This window comes from Hippocampus comes, unplaced genomic scaffold (assembly GCF_001891065.2).
Source record: "Hippocampus comes isolate QL1 unplaced genomic scaffold, H_comes_QL1_v1.1 scaffold186, whole genome shotgun sequence".
NCBI classification, from domain to species: domain Eukaryota; kingdom Metazoa; phylum Chordata; class Actinopteri; order Syngnathiformes; family Syngnathidae; genus Hippocampus; species Hippocampus comes.
In genome coordinates, this window is record NW_017806236.1 from 1,772,715 (window position 1) to 1,788,379 (window position 15,665).

General features: G+C 44.1%; 1 protein-coding gene across 3 annotated transcripts in view; it reads left to right on the forward strand.

Annotated features, from left to right (window-relative positions):
• Window positions 1–15,665, forward strand: part of LOC109507618 (cGMP-inhibited 3',5'-cyclic phosphodiesterase A) — a 71,864-nt gene that overhangs the window by 9,094 nt on the left and 47,105 nt on the right. The window lies entirely within an intron of this gene.

A 15,665-nucleotide genomic window follows, 5' to 3' on the forward strand; every position in this document is an offset into this window, starting at 1 on the left:
CCTACCGTTTACTATGGAAATTACAGAAGTGGTGACTGTGTGTGTGTGTGTGTGTGTGTGTGTGTGTGTGTGTGTGTGTGTGTGTGTGTGTGTGTGTGCGCGCGTGTGTGTGTGTGTGTGTGTGTGTGTGTGTGTTGCCAGCAGCTTGATGGCTGCCATCTGCTGCAGGCCGCGAGGTTGAATTCGCCCCCGACAACCACGTTGGGCCTCAAACCACAGACTCAACCCCAACGCAGCTGGAAGTGCTAAGACGGGCCTCCTGTCTTGACGGGCGTTTTAACACCTCAGGAGCTTATGAAATACTGAGAGCTAGAACACTATCAGAAGCGGAATTTGTGATTCTTCTCGATGCGATCCGGTTACATGCAGTGGTTTCTTCTGCTTTCTGCTCGAGACAAAAACAATTATTATCAGTTAGCATTAGAGAATTGAGTTGAGGTGAACAGAATGTTCCTGGAAGCAGTGTGTATGTGCGCAGTGCGTGCGTGCACGTGTGTGTGTGCGCGAGACACAAAGAGAAAGCATTTGTGTGTCCTTGTGAAGTACTGAATGCATTTGCATATGCGCCTGTAACTTCTTCCCTTAAAAGGGACGGCATTGTTTGAAATATGTCTCTGTGATGTTGAACTGTCATAGAATATTTTTCTATGAACCGTATTTTCCGGACTATAAGTCGTAGTTTGGACAGGGGTGCGACTTATACTCTGGCGCGATTTGTGTGTGAAATTATTAACACATTATTATATCATTTCACATGTTAATGGACGCTACAGCTTCTTGTTGCTTTCAAACTTAGCTTGTAGCAGACGTGCGCACATTTTCAGCATGACGTCTTTGATCCACTGGTGAAAAGGACATTTTGATTCGCTCCTCTTTCATCTATAAGTGCTTCAAACAACAAAGTGTATGCAGGAAAAATGGTTAAGATTGCACGACTGTGTCTTATGTGTTGTGTTGTATTATTTTGTCATTTTAATGTGAACTGTTCTTTTGATGGCGGCGCGGGCACCCGCAGCGGCTCCTCTTGTTGTCTTGTCTGGTTGAGGGGGAAGAAATTTTATTTGCGCTGTATGTTGCACATACAGCGTATTTGACAATAAAGTTGTACTTGACTTGACTTGTTGACATGAAACCGCAAGAGGGCGCTCTAGCCCCATGTTGATAAATCAACGATCAGTCTGACGTAAGCGACGTGCAAGAGGAAGCGCCACATATTCTACCTCTGGAGTTGGCGGAGTTGTTTAAAAGTGACACAGAGGATGAAGATTTCATTGGATTTCATGATTTGGAGTGACACGAATGGTTTTGGAAAACTTGTTAGCATGTTCTTTTTGCTTATGCTGTAGTTAAACTGAATAAATCTAAATATGTTACGTGAACATACCAGGCACCGTTCGTTCTCAGTTTGTTGTTTATGCGTCATGTAACGTTAGCATATCGTACACTTATTCAGCGTGTTCTCTATTTTATTTTAATTTTAAATTGCCTTTCAAGATGACATGTCTCTTCTTGGAGTTAGATTTTATCAAATAGATTTCCCCCAAAAATGTGACTAATACTATAGTGCGACTTATATTTTTTCCTTCTTTATTATACATTTTATGGCTCGTGCGATTTATACTCCGGTGCGATTTATAATCCGGAAAATACGGTAACAGCCATCCGCTCTAGTCCAGAAGTTTTGTTCCACCCCGACTTGTTGTAGAAGCTAATTGGGGGTATCATTCTTTGCAAACCACAAACAGCCGTGACCAACGTTACCTCTTTTAAACAACAAGAGTTGCTTGAAAGGAGTCATCCAGGGACACAAGGTAGGCAGATGCTTCGTAACACGCAAATGCACACAATCTGGGGGGATGCAAGTCTTCCACACTGTAATAGTCAAAGTAGATTAGACTTCTCCATCATGATTAGCATTGGTGTTATTTATATTTAACAAGTGATTTTCAAAAGTATTTAAATACATTTGTTTAATAGTTAGAATATTCACAAGAACATTTTCAGTCCTTGGTATTTCTCCAGCTTTTTTGAGTTCCTTTTACCCGATGTTGCTATCACTTGGGAATACTATATCACGACTGCTGTCTTCTGATGTTTATCCACCACCACCCTGTCAGGCTGGTTGGCTATCAACAGTTTATCAGTCTCAATCTTGAAGTCCCACAGGATCTAGGCCTGGTTGTTCTCAACCACCTTTGTTGGTGTCTGCCATCTTAAGTCTGCGGCCTCTAGTCCATATTCGGTATGTTACGGCTCACAATTCCTTTTACCTGGTTATGCCGCTCCATGTATAAGGCATCTTACACCCTGTTACGATGCTGGAGATTCTTTGCGCCGCATGCACCTGGGATCCTGTCTGGTGTGGTAGACCCCAGCGTCTATTGATCTTGTGTTTAAGGCTTCGTTTTGTGCTGCCATGATAAGTGCCTCAGTGTAGTCTTTGAGTCTAGCTGTTTTCAGCTACTGGGATGTTTTCTCAATGTCAGCCACTTCTACTATTTGTTGGTGATACATGCCATATAGAAGCGTGTCTTTTGACGACAGTCCATCTGGCTCCTTCTGCTTCCTGAGCTTCTGTTGCTTCAGGCATTCACTAAGCAGGTCGACCCTGGCGGCCATCTTCTTGTTTTATTTTTAGAGGCCTGTTTGTTGTCCACGGTGCCTCTTGACACTCGCCAGTCCACGGTCCCTCTCCCAACTTTGTGTACAGCCTCAGAATGCTGGACTTGTGATGGAACCCTCCTTGCATATATATGTGCGTGTGTGTGTGTGTAAATATGGTCCAATTGTATGTTCAAACCCTGACTTATTTCCAGTGTGATTATTTTCTTACCTATACGACCAATCACTGGATTTCGCAGCTAAATATATTTCAGACATACTGCAGAGATAAAATAAACACCTAGATGGATGGAGGTTTGTGCTGTCATTTGTGAGTGTATTGGCAACTCACCCATTCAATTGAGACCGCTTTCTACCCTTAAAATGCATCAGCTTCAAAACCAGTTATCAATAAACTGCCAGAACGTTAATGCAACACAATACCGTTAAATTGAATACAACGCTGTCCATAATTGATAAGCTGTGCAGCAAACATGGCGTCCTTTGAAAAATGAAAGAGTTTGATAAATTAACGGTCTTTCTATTCTTCTACGCGAGTTGGCAAAATTTTAACAGAGCCCAATTCACCTGTGCATTTTGCGGAGGAAAGGCTGATTATTTCTTTTTTGTCTCCATGCTTCTTCAGCAACATCACGTAATTGTTGGCTGTTCGCCATTCTGAGTTAATGTTCAACATACAATTGGAAATTTGTACCTGTTTTCAACTGAATATCTCTTTAGAAAAGTAGTGAAGCTGTTCAAAATTTTAACAGATGATTCGTTTTTAATTGACAGTGGAGTAGACCACAGCATTCAATAACGTGTTGCAAATGAAGGGATGAGTGAACTATCGTTATTCAGATCATACAGAAGGAAGGTTTGATAAAAGGCATACATCATTTTATCTTGGTTATGAACAAGATTATTTTTCGGCCCTCATCACACCATACTTCCAGAGAATTATCCATATGGTTTTGCATTTACGTACCAGCAGGTAGGTATGTGTGTATGCACATACATGTATGTTTTTGTATATTGAGTATGTATTGCAGTAACTGTTCTGTGTGCAATCCCGCCGAAATGCTCTTGACATACATTTTAAAATATGGAAATTCTGGTTCATTGTTCTGGAAATGAATTTGAACAAGTTGGCAGCTCTGCCAATGTTCTTGTCTGTCAATAGTGTTCTTTACTACACCACACAAATGGACCGAGAATGTACTCCCTGCTGTGCACACGAAACAAGCATGCGTGTGTTCAGCGCTTTAGAAATGTATGCACCCCTTAAAGGACGGAAGGTTAACAGTTGCCAGTTGGTATCTGGGAGAGCAGGACACCACTTAGGTGAAATGAAGGCAACACGAGGGGCCTTTCATGCGCTTGTGCCGGTGAAGGACCTTTTCTGTCACATAAGGAGGCCAGCTCTCAAATACTGACCCTTACATGAGGGACATTCCTTAGCTGGCTACTGTGATAAATCAACTGCATTGCGCAGTTTTAGCGCACCCTGATGGGCCAACCTGTGAGCCAACGTCATCCCATCTCCCCCCCGCCCTCCCCCAGGCACGCTGGCTCCTGCCAACAACAGCATCCAAGGATGTCAGCAGGTGTGCAGCGGCCCTCCGCTCAATCAATGGACACTCTCACGATGCCCCAGGAAGCTGGCGCTTCGCTGGAAGGAGTCATGACACCTTAGATGTAACAGGCTGCAACCGCTGGATTGTGCACAAAGCAAATTCCTTCTCCCACAGTGTGAAGTAGCACAACTGGGGCAACGGTGTCTCCAAAATTGATCAAATTGCTGTTTTATTGGTGAAGTTAAAGAAAGTGCAGGCAATTCCTCTTGTTGGTATTGCTACTACGTGACTTTTCAACTGCAGTTGTTTTTTTTCATTCTGTAGTATGTTGATCACTCTTTTTGAAGAAGGAAGAATTTTTTTTTTATTGTAAATATTGACTACGTTTCATATTTGAGATTGTCGACTCTGACCCGTTTCGAACCCTATTAGGACAAGTCCACCCTTGACACCTCAGATAGAATGATAATCTTCCAGATACTAGATAGTCAAGCATTTGACGTCGTGGTTGCGCTCAAATTACCAGCTATAGGTTTAACCCCACCCAATGCAGAGATATGCAACGGACTGTAAAAGATTTACACCGGTCACCAAACTAGAACTGCTTCTGTTGCATTAGCACTAGCATTTGTGCTAATGTTACATTTTTTTATAGGTCTGGGCAAGGAAAGGCATTTCATACACAAGGCAACCCCATGTGCCTCATACAAGCCAAGGCACAACACTTGAATTCATTTAAAAACAGAACAGCTTTTGACAATTTAACAATGTTTGGAGAAACGTTGGGGCTCGATATTTCAAGATGTGATGTTTTAAAAATGACCACGACCCACTCTGCATCGAGATTTAAATTCTGTTTGCCTTGGCATCTTGCATTTTGTGCAATGCTTGTGCAAACATGGACATGCCAAAATCAAGCAATGCTTATCTTAAAATATTTTTACTAGGTGAAAACTTGGTCGCAAGTAATGCCCATTACTTCTTTCTGTCGCTTTAGTGTGGTGAAACTAGTAAGATATTTTGCAGACCTGCATTTAACTCACCCGGTCCTTGTGTGCATATATCAGCCAGCGTGCGTGTGTCTCCCGCTGGCATGATGCAAGCAAATGTGTTATTGTAACCTCTGCCTGCCGCTGCCTCACTGGCTGGCCATGCGTCTTGTCTGGCCCTGCAGCCAACAAGGCTTCTGCTGTTCCCCGCTCTGCTCAATGCCCCATGTTTGACTCACTTAAGTCAGAAATGTCCCATCTGTCATATTTCTTCTTTCGACTCTTGCAGAGGCCTCATTTTTTTTGGGTTAGGGACACTTACATATGTTCGAGCACTCGGAGGGTTGATATTGACAAGAATGTCCGCCACTTTACTGCAGTGACACCCTGCATGTACGTAAACTAATGAACATGGAATCGGGCATATAGTATGTATCCACTCAAATTAAATCAAAAGAAAATAGTACCATGTGGGGTGGGAAATGAAAGACTAGTCAGATGGTTGCGTGCATATTTTATTTACTCGCCGCAGTTTTCGTACAGAGGATAGCAGCAGTTACAAAAAGTCTCTTTGACTTTTTTTTTAATTGTTGTTGTTGGAAAGTCTCTACAATGACAGACCCGATGTGCTTCTTTGTGTAAAGTGACATTGGCTTACCCTAAGCCACAATGAATGGCTAAAACAGTAGGTAGATGCGTGTCTTTTCCTGTCCTTTGTCATTGTGATAGTGGCTTGGAAGCTACTTCATGCACCAAACCTTGGAGTTTATTAATTGCTTGAGTGAATGAGCAAAAACATGATTTATTTATTTTTTTTACACATCCCCTTCGCATAGAGTACACATGACCAAGAAAAGCAGATAATTATAGATCTGGCCCTCATGTTCTTGACGTTATAGTGACCCTTGCTTTTCACAAGGGGTAAGGACCAAGCTTTGGCAAGAACTTTGTGAATAATGGACACCCTTCTATTTTTTATTTTTTTTTTGCATACAGTTACAGTTCAAAAGGATGCTCGTCTATAATTGGAAAATTAGTAATAGTGCTGGACTTGAAAAGGAGTGTCTGCACTGAAAAAAAAAAAAAAAAGACTGATGATTTACCATTGTTTTCTGGTGGCTTTTAGCCGCTTTGAAAGCATCAATTTTTCCCTTGAGAAACTTGAGAACCCATTGACGTCAGTGTGGGAGTGTGGCGAGCCGATTGCTATTGTGTTCGTAGTTGTTCGGTGGTATTTAACCCGTGAAAGTTGATTAACAAAAACAAATGGGAGGGACCAAGCAGTGATGTGTAATTTGCTGAGATGTTTTCAGTAATTCAGACTTGGAAGATGACGTTTTGGTCAGAGTTTGGAATAAAATGGCTTACTATAAACAAGGGTGGTGGTCCCCCTTCACAAAGGCAGACGATAATTTGATCCCCCCCCCCCCCAAAAAAATAGACAAAAGACATGTTAGACATGTTATTTATTTGACTCCATAATGCATACTCATATTTTTTTGTCTTTAATTCAGGTGCTTTGTATAAGTACCTAGCAGTTACTAGCTTACCAGATGCTACCTTCCCCCACAGCAAAATGTTATCCTGACCTGTCTCTGCATCTTGAGAAGTTCACCCCCCTGCTTTCTGCAGCGTCAGTCTCACAACAAGCTTCATCTGCCTGTTGGACCTCAACTGGAATCTTCTATCAGACTGCCGTTGGCGGTCAAACTAGCTAGCTATCCTCTTGTGCTAGCTATTTCTTTGCTAACATGGTGCCTTAGGAAATCAGGTTGTTTGGGCAGCATCTTGGAGTGCGAGAAAAAAGTATGAGGATCAGTTTGAACAGGGAAGTTTTTTCAGCAAATAGTTTGTTAAAATGAATTGAAACTGTTGGAATGAATAATTTTTAAATAGTTCTGTGCCTGGAGGCTTCCTAAAGTTCCCCCCTCTCCCCCAAAAATCAAGTTGGAAAGCTTTAGTCGTCTTTGTTTATTTGTACTTTGTTATTCTTGACATTAGACATTGACAAGTTTGGCAGTGTTAAATTGTCAGCTGCTCACGCATTACTTTGTCAATACCTCCCCCTTCATCCCCATGACATTTTATACTTTTTGTTGGCCCTTTGGAGCTAATCTACCTTAGCGTTTTGTCTGCTTGCACTTAAGTGTTGAAATGAAGACGAGCGAGTGCTTTTGAGAGCTGATCAGTCAGAGCTCAACAGACAGTTCAGCCAGTGTGAGGATGTGGATTGACGTGCGGTGGTTTTGGCCAAGTTCCATCGTGTGGAGATGAAGGGGGCTCTTTTGACGTCACTGAGAAACGTGACACACTTCTCAAGTAGCGAGGAGCCTTGGGCTGCTCAAGCAGATGTCGCACAGATGAGCCCACATGTGTGAACACACTCTCACATGTGTACGCGCAACTTTACACACTGGCACCTACTCAGCCTTTGTTAAAAAAAAAAAACGGAAAATGAATGTTGGAACATTCTCTTTGGGGTTTTTGGTTGCGTACAGGCGTAAACTGACGTGGTCTTCACCTGGAGTGTTGACAGAGGAGGTGAAAAAAAAGGGTCTTGTTCAGTTAAGTTTTTTTTTTCCTGGACCAGTCCCCAAAGTGTCGATTAAAGCTTGAAGCGGTGCCTACAAAATGTCTTTCAGCTCCAACGCTCCTGTCATGTCATGCAAACCTATTTGGAAAGGCTGACCCCCAGGAGATTCTTCACAACCCAGACATCACACTGAGCTCTTCTATCCTTTTGTGTCCGCGCCTGCTTTCACACTCGGATCCTTAAGTCTGTTCTAATCAAACCCAAGCTTGTCTTTTCCTTTTGGTGTAATATGTTTTGTTTGATATTAACCATGTAATCGAACGTGAGAGAAGAGCAAATCAACTCAAGCACCCTCTTAAAGTTAGTGTTCGAAAATATCGGTGGAAGTAACAGAACCTTGATCAATTTCGACTGACAAAACAAGCAGGTTTGACCTTGAAGGGCAGAATGGCCACCTAATACAAGTACGCAGTTCCTTAACGGATACGGCTGCAAAATTATCCACTGCCTCTTCACGTTATCTTGTCTGTCTTGTCACTTCACCAAATAAAGGGGGGATAATCTCTATTAAGGGGAGTCCATCCGAATGGCCATTCTTTCAGTTTATGCTCTTGTAACCGACAGAAGACATTGATCTTATGTTTAGTTATAATTTTCTACTATGTGAATAGAAACTGTTGGCCCGGTGTTCGACTGGTTAGCACGTCAGCCTCGCAGTGCAGAGATGCGGGGTTCAATTCCGGCTCCGGTGTTTCTGTATGGAGTTTGCATGTTCTCCCAAAGTGCCTGCGTGGGTTTTCTCCGGGTACTCCGGTCCCCCCATCCCCATTCCAAAAACATGCATGGCAGGTTCATGGAACACTCTAAATTGTCCCTAGATGTGACTGAGAGCACAGATGTTTGTTCGTGTGCCCTGCGATTGGCTGGCAACCAGTTCAGGGTGGGACGGCTGGGATAGGCTCCAGCATGCCCCGCGGCACTTGTGAGGGTAAGCGAATCAGAATATGGAAATGGATGAATAGAAACTGAAACCGATGGAAAATAGACCCAAGTTTACAAACCCGTCAGCTCATTCGGGCCAGAGAAAGCAAACTGGAAGTGTGACAGCATCCCCGCTCACATCTGTAATGCTGAAAGAGTCCCGGACGGCATCTTTTATAGGAAACAGTCCTCACGCTCCTTCCCAAAGACACCCTTCATCCTCTCTGCCTTTTATTTGACTTTACTTTTCCATAAAATAAATGAATGGACCACCCGCCACCACCCAGCCCTTTTGTTGTCCTTTTATTGGAGGTTGGCGGTTCAGCCAGCGATCTGAACGTTTTTGCGGTTTGCATACGAGCATCACGGGCTTGACTAATTCCCAATGTAAACACTTCTCCTGAGTTACACTTTTTTGCTAACTTGCTTTGCTATTATTTGGTCCTTTCCTTGTTTCGTATCCATGCAACATATGGATGGGTGTTTTCCTTACGTTTGCTTTCTGCCAAAATTTGGGGGTTGACTTCTGCATTGATCCGTCCCTACGTTTGTCTTCGCCCCCAGGGATGCAATTATAGTTTCCTACTTTTGCGTACTGTACATCAGGTGTAAAGTTTGTTCTCTGTTTGTGTAAAGTTTGTTTTGTGTCAAACTTGCTGTGTATGTATATATGGTGTGTCCATAGAGGTGGCTGTGATGTGTGCCCTGCGTTTGCCCTGTATTTGCGGCAATACTGCCCCTTCGTCACAGTATCGGATTGTCGAATCTATTGTCACAAGCGTTCGGTAATGACCAAAAGTTTACAAACAAACAAGTGGTGGAAGTCTCTGCAAGGTGTGTGGATTGACCCTAGAGATAAGGTCATCCTTCTCCAGAGCATTGCTGGGTATTTTGAGCATAGCATGTTCAACTTTGGGCAATCCTAGGACATGTTGGGTAGGGGTTATGTTTCACAGATGGCCTTGGAACACCTCAGTGGTGTCTTGGAACATCTTAGTGTTCTGGGCCAGGTTCATACCGCTTCCCCTGTGACCTGCATAAGTGGTGGAAAATGAATGGATCGGATCTTAGCAACTCAAAGCCAGTCGTTTGATGAAGAGAGACAAATACCAGGTGACAGGTTGCAGGTAGTGGAGGGTTTTGTTTTTAGACTGTCACTGTATGATGAGTTGATTATTTTTGAAATGTCAGCGGTAATGACGGTCGGTGTCCTTCAAAGAAACAACTTCATTTACTGTGACTGAAGTCTTTTTACTCTTCGTCACGCCTTGCCCGGTTCAGCGCGATCCTCTCCCGATGTTGAGGGTCGGTGACTTGACAACATTACATGCCTATGAAAGGTTACTCCTAATGCATATTTAGCTCTCTGATGGCTGCAGTGCATCTTGGAGGTCACCGGACGTGCAGACAAAGCCAAGAGGAAATGATCGGGATCAAATGGTTTGCGACGTTGCCGCGCATGTAAGAAGCACTCATTCATGTCCGCGCAGGACTGAATGTTAAGACCCTTTCAAGGGCCAGTTCGACGAAAAGGCTCGTTTTGAGTGTAAGATTTCAGTCGACTCTACCAACCAGCCCCAAACTACACAAACAAAACCTCTTAGCCCCTTGACAGGCTCGATTGTGCCATCAAGTCAAAAATCTGTCCACACTCTTCTCACCATCCTTACAAATGAGCTCTGTTGCCTTTCCTCCTTCCTCTTTTTGCTTACCCTTAACAAGGATCGTCCAAACAGCAGCATAACTTTCCTGCTATGTTTCCACATTCTTCTTATGCCAATTTCCACATTTTTTTGTCTCTCTCTCTCTCCCCACACCCCTCATCTTGCCTTGCCGTGCACCTTTTTTATTGTTTGCAGACAGCAGTGAAACATATTGAGAGAGACGTGTAGGACTGTTTGCACACACACATGCTCCGCCGAAGAGAAGAGGAATCCTTCCAGGAAAGCGGCATCTGCGCAGTCCATTAGACAGACTCGGACACTGTTGCGGGCCTTTGACATATGTCGCTGAGCTGCAGAGAGGATGTGAAAACAGGGAATTGAAAGGAATTCATCGGAGGAGGTGATGCGCCGCACGCCGAACAACGCTCACACTCGGCAGGCGCACAAGTGCCAAGGTGGAGCCGCGGATAAGCTTCCGCTTTCACCCCCAAAACACAAACTCGTCCTGAGTCGTAGGGGCGGGAGACCTCAAGGGTGCTGCAAGACTGGAACTCTTTGAGAAGTAGCGGCCGCTCAGTTATGAAGAGGAAAACTCCACACGACTGTAATGTTTGGAGAAATGTTTCTCTTGTGGGCAGGTCTCACTTACTGTACGTTAGTGAGGGGGGAGACGAAAGGAGCGGAGTGTAAAAGCACGAAGGGGAAGATTGTGCCCGGGTTTTAAGGACGGAAAGTAAAGAGGAAGGCCGTCCGTTTGAGCCCGGCAGCTGCAATTCATTAGTGTATTTGTGTTTCTGGGTCTGAGTGGACTGGACCGAGTATGGAGCCGGGCCAGACCAGACCAGGATGTGTTCTACTGGGCAAACACGCTTCAGCTCTTGTATTTTATTTGACTTTTAAGGCCACCGCAAAACAACATTCCTCTCACATGTGTAATGGATGGAACACGACTGCCTCACAATGTATTTATTAGCGGGTCGTAATAATCGCTTCTGATTTTCCGAAGGGGGGGGGGGGGAATGTGTGCTAAGCCGCATTATCTGCATTGGACACTGAGCGACTGATCTGCGGATTAATTAACCTCTCATTATTGTCGCTGAACTGCTGCTACATGATCTTCCATTTCTGTTTGTTTAAGCTCACTCAGTTTTCTGAGCAGGAAACCTCACTTACACAGTTGATATTCTTAAGTTGATTTATCTCGATTATAAATGATTGGGGTTTTTTTTTCTTCTATTCTGTCATCGAAGTTGAACATTTTGCACGGTTTAATATATTTTGAGTTAAGTCGGATGTAACGGGGCCCAGCGATGACATCATTAGCCTTGAGGTCTTGTTTCGGTAATTTTGTGTGTGTGTGTGGGGGGGGGGGGCGTCTTGTGGACAAGCTGATGTTACGCCGGTTGAGGCTTCACAGTTTTCCGTCACGGTTTAATCGGGGCTGGTCAAGCCAATCACAATAAATTTCCTGTAAGTTCTAATTTGAGTGAGTGTGAGTCAACTGACAAACCGGCGTACCTCAATTTGGAACTAAAGTGGTTCAATGATGATGATTTTTTGTCAAAGGAATTCCACTTTTAAGCGGATAATAACTTTGACAAGACAGCGGGAGGGAATACACTATGATGACACGTTTTAGGAGTCATGTCAAAGCACCTGGACAGATCCTACATCGTGGATGTTGCCTTGCAGGAGGCTCATGTATTCACACTCGAGTTCACTGCCTTGTTAGGTGGACCGCGCGCGCACACACACCGGTGTAAGGTGTCCCACTGAAAGCCGTTCACGGTACAGATGGCGGGATGGTGAACTGTTGGGATGGTAAGCCTTTAATGAGATCAGCTCAGATGCGCTATCATTGTAACCAAATTAACCATGATGCAGTGTGCGCGAGATTAAGTTTGGCCGGCGCTCAGTCACATTTGTGGCAGAGAAGTGACACGGAACACTTGTCCCAAATGTAATAAACTGGACTCGCTTCATGCACATTAAGCACAATCTTTGCCGCAGATACTGCGGTGGAATAGATGCGGGATGACGCCGGTGCTATGTGACGCACTGCACAAACGCAAAGTGAGGTCACGGTGAACGTCAATGTCTCCTTGGCTTGGATAGAACGGGAGTCGCTCGGTGTCTTTAGGTCACAATCATCCGTCATTGTCAACAGAAGCTTGAGTTAAAAATAGTAGAGGGCAGTGTTTCAACATTGGGTATGGAATGGTTGATTGGGTTCAGAATGACGGGTTCCGCGTTAAGACAGCATGTCAGGAAAGATGCGGAGATTGAGGAAATTGTCGAAAAGGGTCACACATGGCGGAAAAATCCACTTGGGCTCAGGATTTGAATTTGATGCTGAAACATCTCATTGAGCTGATGTAGAAGCGATTTTGACGTTTGACTGAAATATAGAAAATGAATACAGCGGAAGCTGAAAATGAATACGATGGGAACTTGAAGTTTCCCATCGCTTGTTTTGCAAAGTTGCCACGTTCGAAAAAGGGCATTTGTGGCTCTAATTCCTCTTTAATTGTCCCATACAAAGCACGACAAGTCACTTGCTTTTATCTGTCAGTCGTTGTCGAATTGGATAGACGGGTGATGGATGGATTTTGATTAAACAGACAAACAGACCGATGGATTGATAGAGGAATGGAAAGACACAACAAACACGTAAAATGTTGTTTCAGTTCGTTTTTTTTTCCAGTGCTTTTCATTTTTTTCATTCATTTTTGTAAACTCTTTTTGTAAAATGTTCAACTTGGATTGTGATCCAACTTTCTGCGATGATTTCACTTTTGTGAGTTTGTACTGTTTTTCTGAAAAAAAGAGCAAGGCAGGTTCTTGATATTTTTCAAATTCAAATTGCGGAAAATACTGCAGGCGCTTTTCTTTGGACGGCGACATTTCTTTAAAGGAGTGATCTATTGCTGAAGAAAAGCAGTTTCTGAAAAAGAACAAACAATATGGAAACTGCTGGAGCTCGCGTTCATTCATTTTTGGACTGTGACACTTTGCCCTACGTATAGACTAATGATCGTTGGGGTGGGAACACACAATGCATCGGTAATGGAGTCTGCATCGCATGTTTGTCTGGGCGTCCTCTTCTCCGATTGGCCACTCGCTCTGAATTACCAGACGGACTGTTTATCCTCACTGTTTGCCAGGATCCTTATCAGCCCTAACAGTGTTTTAACTCCCAGTGGAGAATGCGTGGGAGATGCGAAGAGGAAGTCAGCGGAATGTGTATGTGTGTGCTCCACACAATCGTGGACGTCTCGCCGTACGTGCTTGATGCACATTGTCAAACATGGGCGCCCCGGGTATGTTTATGGGACAATACTGTTGTTAGGTTTTACTCAACAGGGTTTCATCAGTTAAGTCAGTAGTTAATAGCTCACCTTTTCACTGCCGTAAATGACGTCCCACCATTATATGTCGTTATTTAGTTTCGGTTGTTTAATTGAACTGAATTCTCCTTCAGCATTATCGGTGGTCTTTTTTTTTTCTACTTGTTTGACAGTTGTAAGAATATTAAAAAATTTTTTTTTAAAAAGTTAATTGATCATCGGTGATAATAAATGGACGGCTTTATTATTTTCTGCGGAAATTATTTTTTCAAAATTCCTCTCAGATTTAACTGTGTGTGGATTTGTGACCACTAGATTTTTTTTCAAAGCAGCTAATCCATCCTATTTTGATTCATGCTTCAAAAATGACTGAGTGCGTCCATGAGTGTATCCATATTCCCGTTTTCCGTGTGTGTGTGTGTGTGTGTGTGTGTGTGTGTGTGTGTGTGTGTGTGTGTGTGTGTGTGTGTGCGTGTGCGCACGTGTGCGCACGTGCATATTGGAGCTTGTGTGTAACCTAAGCTCTGGCCATCTCCCCGTGTGTGAGTAATGGCCCCTGTTTTATTGGTCTGCTCCTCAACAGACTATGAGTAATCACATAATGCCTGGTCTGACGTCAGAGCCATTTCCATGGCAACACAGTGCTTCTCAATCCGGAGAGGTGTGTTCATACCCCCCCACCCCCACACCCCCTTTGCACATCTTGTCATGTGCGCTCTGGATGGACACAGAATGACTTGAATTAAAGCCCCAGCCCCTCCCAAAAGTGCCAATCCGTAGTTTCTCAATGCGCTCTCGTAATTACGTGTAATCCCACACTTTGTGCTCTTCATCCTCATCTACCTCATCAGCTCTCCCTGTGATCCACTCGTTCCATCCTCCTGAATTTAGTCATCCTCCTGCCTTCCACCTCTCTTATGATGAGACCCACATTCTGACGCTCACTGCGGCACCTTTTGCCTCTCCAAACTCTGCAAATCCCGTTCTTCAGGCTCCACACCAGACGTGTCCTTTCTCTCTGTCCGTCTCTGTTACGTTCCAACAAACCACCTGGCCCTCTTTTCCTTTTTTTTTTTTTTTTTTTAATTGCTTGCTTGACTGACAGAAATATAATATGTAAAACTCAAATGTACCCCTTTTTTCTAATTTACCGGTTGATCTACGTTCTATGAGTCGTGACTGAAAGAACGAGATCCCGGATACAAGCGGCCGAAATGAGTTTTCTCCGCAGGGTGTACGACCTCTACCTAAGAGACAAGGTGAGAAGCTCGGTCATTCGGGAGGGGCTCAGAGTCGAGCCACTTCTCCTCCACGTCGAGAGGAGCCAGATGAGGTGGCTCGAGCATCTGATGAGGATGCATCCTGGACGCTTTCCCTGGTGAGGTGTTCTGGGCATGTCCCACCGGCAGGAGGCCCTGGGGATGACCCAGGACACGCCGGAGAGAATATGTCTCCCAGTTGGCCTGGGAACGTCTCGGGATTTCACGCGAAGAGCTGGAAGAAGTGGCTGGGAAGAAAGAAGTCTGGGCTTCCCTGCTAAAGCTGCTGCCCCCGCGACCCGACCCCAGATAAGCAGTAGAAAATGGATGGATGGATGGATGGATATTAATTGTCTTTTTTTTCCCTAATTTTGTTCACTAACAAGCGGTGATGGTTTAGATAATCAGGCTAGCCATGACAAATGCCTCAGACACACAACGACATCATGACAGACGGACATAATCCCTCTGTGTTATGTCTGCTGTCATTGCTTTGAGAGGAACCACCCATTTCCTCCCTTTCATGAAAAGTTTTCAGTCATTGTTAAAATGGAAAGGGTTCATACTGGCTCAATGTCGCTCTTGTCGTTTGAGGGGCGGAGCTAACGGAGTGAACTTCTGTGCTAATCAACACAGTCTAATCAATTAGAGCGTGTGTGTGTGTGTGTGTGTGTGTGTGTGTGTGTGTGTGTGTGTGTGTGTGTGTGTGTGTGT